Consider the following 8800-nt stretch of genomic DNA (forward strand, 5'->3'; position numbering starts at 1 on the left):
GGGGATGGCAGAGGATGAGATAGTTGGATGGCATCACCAACACAATGGACATGGGTTTGACTGGGCGCCGGGAGTTGGTGATGGACAGGGAGGCCTGGTGTGCTGCGGTTCATGGGGTCACAAAGAGTCGGACATGACTGAGCAACTAAACTGAACTGATGTGAACTACTGGTTTAAAAAAAAAAATCAGTGGTACTCAGCCAGTCTCACACAATCGCAATGGTAGAAATATTTGACTTTTATCATTTTAAATTAAAGAATTAATGTTCTTTGTAAATACAAGAGATAGCAATGTCACATATATTAAACCTCCCTGTGACTATTAACACTCAGCATTTATTGTATGAAATGGGAATACTTGCTATTTAATAACTCTTCTATAGATGTTAATGTAATATAAGTTCTCTATTGCTGCTGATATGGATTGAATTGTGTCTCCTTCAAATTCATAAATTGTATCCCTAATGCCCAATGTGATATTTGGGGATAAAATCTATACAGGGCTAATTAGAGTTAAAATGAAGTAGTAAGGGTGGAACCAAATCCAGTCGGACTGATGTCATAAAGGAAGAGACCCAGAGAATTCTCTGCACACACAGGGGAAGTCAGGGGAGAAAATGGGAAGGGGTGGCCATCTGCAAGCCAGGAAGAGAGGTCTCACCCTAAAGCCAGCTCCAGCAGCACCTTGGTCTTGGACCTACGGTCCCCAGAACTGTGAGGAGGTAAATTTCTGTTGCTTAAACCCTCAGGATATGATATTTGACAGTCTGAGGAGGTTGACATGGCTATTGAATGAACCACACTGACTTTTATTGGCTCCAAACTCTCATGATGCTCTTTGCTCACAATTCTAAGGGTCAGGAATGTGTGTCCAGTTTGGCAGGAACAACTCTCCTCTGCCTCCTGTGGGGTGGGTGACACAGACCAGCTGGACACGGAGACTCACAGGCAACCCCATGCACACACTGGGGCTCAGGTTCTGGCTGCTGGTGGAAGATCACAGTTTTTCTCCACATGATTTTCTCTTCCCACATGTTTCTAATTCTCTGGGTGGCTGGTGCCACCTGGAGAGCCCCACTCTTTTCCTGACAAAGACTGAACTTTACCTCTTTAATGTTGTGTGATCCCAACTTTTCCTAAGATAGTTGGTATCTTACATGAATAAGGAAGCGACTTATACGAGTGTATAAGAATCAAAAGAGATAATATTAATTCATTAATTTACAAAATTAATAACTGTTACTTGTTTGCTACCTACTATGTTATAAGCTTCTGGACACTGGACATACCAGAGTATGCAAAGTCTCCAACATTTTTATCTCTAAGAATGATCCTCACACTGTCCTCAGAGCTATAACTTCCTGAAAGTGAAAGTGAAGGTCTTAGTTGCTCAGTCGTGTCCAACTCTTTGCAACCCCATGGACTGTAGCCCTCCAGGCTCCTCTGTTCATGGAATTCTCCAGGCAAGAATACTGGAGTAGGTTGCCATACCCTTCTCCAGGGGATCTTCCTGACCCAAGGACTGAACCTGGGTCTCCTGCATTGCAGGAAGATTCTTTACCACCTGACCCACCATGGACGCCCATAACTTTCTAATGTTTCAATAACTAACAAACACTTCACATTGGAAGTGAAATTATAAAAATCAGAAAAATAAATAAAATGATTGGGAGGAAATCAGGAAGGGAAAGTTTGCTATTTTAAATAAAGTGGATTAAAGTTGTCAGAAAAAAGGTAAAATTTGAATTTCAGAAAGTAATTAGGAAGTTAGACCCACAATGTCTGGAGGAAGATCCTTCTACATGAAAATTCTACTACAGAAAAGCTCTGCAATATTCCAGCAAGAATGGTTGATGCATCATGAGGAAAAATCAAGTCAAGAATTATCCAGGACATGCAGAATATTTCAAGCTATTATAAAGCTCTGATTTTTATTCTAAGTGTGATTAGAAATATTTAAGTTTTTAAAAGGCTTTTTGAAGGCAGTATGGAAAATAAACTGGAGAAAGATGAACTGAATGGAGAACCCATTAGGAAGCTTGTTCAGAAGTCTGGGAAAAGTGATGGTCCAGATCAGACCCAGGGTGATGCTTGCGATGTGCACAGCGTTAGGCCGTGTACCAGGTACAGTGAAAGTGGAATAGAACTATACATGGGGGAAGGCACAAGGATACAAACAGTCCAAAATAACTGAAAATCGCTTGGCCTGGGCAGCTCAATGACAAGGAAGAGCAAGCTTCAATATAAAGGAAAGTGAGAGTTTAGCGTATATCTATGTGGAAGGAGCTAACACTGTATCTGCCTCACCTTTCAATAGATGCTCAGGTAATTTGATATCTTCTTTCCCTCCATGACTTTTTCTCCCCTACATTATAATAAAAGGTATCCAAAAAAATAGAAAAGAAATAAAGAAAAGGCAGAAAAGAGCCAAGCAGTTGACTCGTCAGCAAAACAGAGCATTCTGGCTAGGAATTTTCATATATTTAAAGCAAATTTGAAATCAGTGGATGGCATGGTTTCCTGGCAACTACTGCCATCCATGGGGTTTTATTATAGTTTCATTTGGTTGCATGAACTGAAAAGAAATCCTAAAACCACTGCTCAGATTAATTTCTTATTACAGTCACTACACATGTACATGGAATTTCAGAAAATAATTTTTCACATTACATTAATGAGTATACAGCTTAATGAAGTATTTAGAATTTAGTTTCATGGTTTAATTACACTGCTATATTTTTTTCCAAAGGAAAACTTATTCTCAGTTATAACTATGAAGTTTCTGTCAGCAATTTAAAATTTCAAAATGTGCTAAAACATGCAGAAATTCTACTATATACTTTAGCACAATTCTTAAACAGTTGAAAATAGTTGCTTAAGTAACAAAGGTTACATGAAATTTTTAAATTTAGATGAAATACATTTTCTGAGTTTCTAATAATACAGACATAATGTAGACATTCTGGGATAAGTGGAATGAGTGAGCAGCAGAGATTCTTATTATTTCTTATTCTTACTTATATATTTATTGGTTCAAATAAATACTCATCACAATCTGTGCAGTTTTGAAATCTTCTGATGAAGAGCAACCTTACCAAGATTATTTCAAATTGAATAACAAACATGCTATTTAGATGCTTATGTTGTGTTTAACATAAAAAATCACCTTGTTATTCCATAATCTACCTGTTAATTTTCTCCCAAATTATTTGTCAGTTATTTAAACACACACACACACACACACACACAACTATTTTAAATAATGTATGTATCACATTTTAAAATATTAATATGGCTCAGACAGTAAAGAAACTGCCTGCAATATGGGAAACCCAGGTTTGATTCCTGGGCTGGGAAAATCCTCTGGAGAGGGAATGGCTACCCACTCCAGTATTCTTGCCTGGAGAATTACGTGGACAGAGGAGCCTAGTGGCTACAGTTCATGGGCTTGCAAACAGTCAGACACGACTGAGTGAATAACACTTTCATTTTACTGATATCAGGCTTCCCTGATGGCTCAGACAGTAAAGAATCTGCCTGCAATCCACGAGACCTATGTTAGATCCATGTCAGGAAGATCCCTGAGTCAGGAAGATCCCTTGGAGAAGGGAATGGCAACCCACTCCAGTATTTTTGCCTAGAGAATTCCAAGGACAGAGGAGTCTGAGAGGAGTGTTCCATGGGGTTGCAAAGAGTTGGACATAACTCAGTGACTAACATTTCCACATTTTCTTATTTTGTACCCATATAGAAAATACTCTCCATGATATCATCGTTATTTGTTACTTAAAGGAACAATTAAATAACAAGTAAATATTAGTACTAATTAGTAATGAGCTAAAGGCCTTATCGTCTGGTGTGTCCACTCAAAGGGGACATTCTGGCAACAGTACTGGCTTCCTTCTCTGGCCAATTCCATAGTGGCTTTAATGATAGGATTTCCAAGTCCAGAGTAATCATGTGCTGTGTTATTCCTGTAGCAGTGGTTCAGCAAGTACATTCGAGGCCCTACTCTGTTGTAACATTTTAATAAATATGTACTGAATGACTGAATGAGATGAGAATTATCTGGCTTGAGACTGTGACTTGAGCAGATTTTTTTTTTTAACTTTTATTTTGGAATGATTTCAGATTTTCAGAAAAATTATGAAGATACTAAAGAATGGTCACATATACTCATCGTTCAAACTCCCCTATATAACATCTTACATAATTGTAATTTTATGCTGTTTTGTCAAAATTAATAAAATTAGCATTGTTACTATTCTACTCACTGCAGACTTTTTTTGAGTTTCATCATTTTTCCACTTACATCTGTTTTCATGTCCCAAGATCAAATCTTGGATTTAATCATCATGTCTCCTTGTCTGTTTCTATCTGGGACTATTTTTGAGCAAGCTTTTACATCTTTGTCCAAATAATTGAATGCTTGGCATTTCTAGTATGTTTTATACAGAAATGAAAGTTGTTTCATTTATTTATCAATTCAATGAGCATTTATGAAGTGTAGGTCACAATACACTATTCTTGGCATTGAAATATAAACATGATGAGATTATTCTTATCCTACTTTCACTTTTCACTTTCATGCATTGGAGAAGTAAATGGCAACCCACTCCAGTGTTCTTGCCTGGAGAATCCCAGGGATGGGGGAGCCCGGTGGGCTGCCGTCTATGGGGTCGCACAGACACGGACACGACTAAAGCAATTTAGCAGCAGCAGCAGCAGAGACATTCCATAATTTACTGTGAGCAAATAATTCCAGAATTTACATAAGTCCTGTCAGAGAGGAATTGGAAGGATGTAAGGGAAAAGATCTGACACCTACTGGAAACAAAGCGCAGCTCTTCAAGAACCCTAAGTGTGAGATCTGCAGGAAAATGGGAATGTTCAGACAAAGAAAGACGTATATATGCAGCCACAGAGGTGATATGTGATGACAAGAGATGCTATGAGATGATAACCTCAGATATGCAGATGACATCACCCACATGGCAGCAAGCACAGAGGAATTAAAGAGCCTCTTGATGAAGGTGTAAGAGGACAGTGAAAAACTCACCAGCTTAAAACTTAACATTCAGAAAACTAAGATCATGGCATCTGGTCCCATCACTTCAGGGCAAATAGATGGGGAAACAGTGGAAACAGTGACAGACTTTACTTTTCTGGGCTCCAAAATCACTATAGATGGTGACTGAACCCATGAAATTAAAAGACAGTTTTCTTTGGAAGAAAAGCTATGTCAAATCTAGACAGCATATTAAAAAACAGAGATATCACTTTGCCAAAAAATGTCAATATAGACAAGGTTATGGTTTTTCCAGTAGTCATGTATGGATGTGAGAATTGGACCATAAAGAATGCTGAACACTGAAGAATTGATGCTTTTGAACTGTGGTGTTGGAGAAGACTCTTGAGAGTTCTTTGGATAACAAGGAGATCAAACCAGTCAATTCTAAGGGAAACCAACCTTGAATATTCATTGAAAGGATTGATGCTAAAGCTGACGTTTCAATGTTTTGGCCACCAGATGCAAAGATCTGACCTATTAGAAAAGACCCTGATGCTCAGAAAGATTGAGGGCAAGGGGAGAAGGGGGAAACAGAGGATGAGATGGTAGGATGTAATTGTTGACTCATGGACATGAGTTTGAGCAAACTCTGAGAGAGAGTGAAGGACAGGAAAGCCTGGCATGCTGCAGTTCTTGCAGTCGCAAAGAGTCAGACATGACTGAGCTACTGAACAACAACAGAGGTGAAGAGCACAGCACAATGACAAACAAGATTGGCACATGGAGTGAGAGGGTGAATGATGAAGGAGTTGCATGGCAGTGGAGGTGAGGGGTAGAGGACTCAGATCTGGAAGGACTTGTCTGTTGTGCTAAAAACTGTGGGCTTTGTTCCACAGGCAGTGAGAGCCACTGAATTTTTTTGTTTGTTTGTTTTAAATGGAGATTGTAAAACTTTTTCTCTGTGACAGTGATTATTATAAGATCATTGGATCATACAGGGGAATTATTCCTATTAGATTTTTTTTTTTTTCAAAACACTGTGTCTTTCTCAAAGTTTCATTTTCCATTGATGTTTAATGAGAATTAGTAAAGACTCTAGGACTAAAGCTATTATTAAAAGTTATCTTTCTCTATAAGCAGATTTTCATAATAACCAATGAACCATAACCACATATTACTTCCATTGTCCAAATTTTTCATATTTTTCTTACAAATGAGAAATATAAAGACATCCCTAATTGTTCAGTGGTTAAGAATTTGCCTTCTTGTACAGGGGTGTGGGTTTGATCCCTGGTTGCTTGATGCAAAGAGCTGATTCATTTGAAAAGACCCTGATGTTGGGAAAGATTGAAGGAAGGAGGTGAAGGGGATGACAGAGGATGAGATGATTGAATGACATCACTGACTCAATGGACATGGGTTTGGGTGGACTCCAGGAGTTGGTGATGGACAGGGAGGCCTAGCATGTTGCAGTTCATGGGGTTGCAGAGTCGGACACAACTGAGCAACTGAACTGAACTGGAGAGCTAAGGTCCCATATGCTTCATGGCCAAAAAATCAAACCATAAAATAAAAACAATATTATAACTAACTCAATGAAGACTTAAAAAATGGTCCACACCAAATATATATACTGGGACACTAAAAGCAAAGACAACAAAGCCAAATTAAACAAGTGGGACTAGATCAAACTAAAAGGCTTCTGCACAGTGAAGGAAATCTTCAACAGAATGAAAAGGCAAACTCTGGAATAAAAGGAAATATTTGCAAACTGTAGGTATATGACAACTTGTATAATATCCAAAGTGTATAAAGCACTCATACAGCTTGACAGCAAGAAACCAGCTGATTGAAAATGGACAGAGGATCTGAGTAGATATTTTCCCAAAGAAAACATACAGATGGCTGACAGGCACATGATAAGGCACTCAACATGGCTAATCATCAAAGAAACACAAATCAAAACTGCAGTGAGATATCACCTCACCCTTGTTAGAATGACTATTATCAAAAAAGACAAACAAGTTTTGGGGAGAATATGAAGTAAAGGGAATTCCTATATACTTTTGGTGGGATTGTTAATTAGTGGGTGCAGCCACTGTGGGAAACAGTGTGAAGTTTCCTCAAAAAATTAAAAACAGAACTACCATATGATCCTGCAATTCTACTTCTAGGTATTTATCAAAAGGAAATGAAAAAAATAACCCAAAAAGATATCTTCACCTCCATGTTCATTGCAGCATTATTAACAATAGTCAAGACTTGGAAGCAACCAAGATGTTTATCAATAGATGAATTGATTTTTTAAAATGTGATATGTGTATACAATGCAATATTATTCATCAATTGAAAAGAATGGTATCTTCTCATTTCTGACAACATGGATGGATCTTGAGGGCATTATGCCAACTAAAATAAGTCAGACAGAGAAAGACAAATAGTGTATGATCTCACTTATACATGAAGTGAAGTGAAGTGAAGTCGCTCAGTCGTGTCCGACTCTTTGCGACCCCATGGATTATGGCCTATCAGGCTCTTCCATCCATGGGATTTTCCAGGCAAGAGTGCTAGAGTGGACTGCCATTTCCTTCTCCAGGGGATCTTCCCAACCCAGGAATCGAACTCGGGTCTCCCACATTGTGGGCATACGCTTTACTGTCTAAGCCACCAGGGAAGCCCCCCCCACCCCCCCCCCCCAAAAGAAGACCAAACTCAGATGGTGAGTTTGGGGGATAGCTGCAGGTCAAAAGGTACAAACTTCCAATTATAAAATAAGTAAGTTCTGGATATGTAATGTACAGCATAGGGATTATCATTAAGTTCTCATCACAAGAAAAAGTTTGTAATTACTTGTGGTGATGAAAGTTAACTAGACTTCTTGTGATAATTTCTCAATATACATAACTATAGCATACATAATTATAGCCAATAATTATGTTGTACATCTGAAACATAATTTTATATGTCAATTATAATCTCAATAAAAAGTACAGTGGATGTGGTCAAACCTGAGAACAATAGAGGGACATAAAAATTGTTGATAAAAATCTGGAATGTAAAGCAAAGTTAATCCTTTATAAAAGGATTAACATTTTAAAATATCAACAAGTGTAATACTTTGTTTCATACTGTTCATGGGGTTCTCAAGGCAAGAATACTGACGTGGTTTGCCATTCCCTTCTCCAGTGGACCACATTCTGTCAGTCCTCTCCACCATGACCCGCCCGTCTTGGGTGGCCCAACAGGGCATGGCTTAGTTTCATTGAGTTAGACAAGGCTGTGGTCCTAGTGTGATTAGATTGACTAGTTATCTGGGAGTATGATTTCAGTGTGTCTGCCCTCTGATGCCCTCTTGCAACACTTACCATCTTACTTGGGTTTCTCTTACCTTGGACATGGGGTATCTCTTCACGGCTGCTCCAGCAAAGCGCAGCTACTGCTCTTTACCTTGGATGAGGGGTATCTCCTCACCGCCACCCCTCCTGACCTTGAAAAAAGGAGTATGTCAAGGCTGTATATTGTTACCCTGCTTATTTACCTTATATGCAGAGTACATCATGAGAAAAGCTGGGCTGGAAGAAGCACAAGCTGGAATCAAGATTGCCAGGAGAAATATCAATAACCTCAGATATGCAGATGACACCACCCTTATGGCAGAAAATGAAGAGGAACTAAAAAGCCTCTTGATGCAAGTGAAAGTGGAGAGTGAAAAAGTTGGCTTAAAGCTCAACATTCAGAAAACTAAGATCATGCCATCTGATCTCATCACTTCATTGGAAATAGATGGGG

The 8800-nt window shown here is 38.7% G+C and overlaps 1 long non-coding RNA gene across 1 annotated transcript; it reads right to left on the minus strand.

The window, feature by feature from the left end:
* Positions 1-845: 845 nt before the first annotated feature.
* On the minus strand, positions 846-8496 carry LOC129657350 (uncharacterized). Its single transcript, XR_008716698.1, has 3 exons — positions 8400-8496; positions 2308-2365; positions 846-983 (listed from the first exon to the last, which is right to left on the minus strand). It is a non-coding gene; the product is annotated as an uncharacterized LOC129657350 (long non-coding RNA).
* Positions 8497-8800: the final 304 nt, after the last annotated feature.

The sequence above is a fragment of the Bubalus kerabau genome, chromosome 7 (genome assembly GCF_029407905.1).
Source record: "Bubalus kerabau isolate K-KA32 ecotype Philippines breed swamp buffalo chromosome 7, PCC_UOA_SB_1v2, whole genome shotgun sequence".
NCBI classification, from domain to species: domain Eukaryota; kingdom Metazoa; phylum Chordata; class Mammalia; order Artiodactyla; family Bovidae; genus Bubalus; species Bubalus kerabau.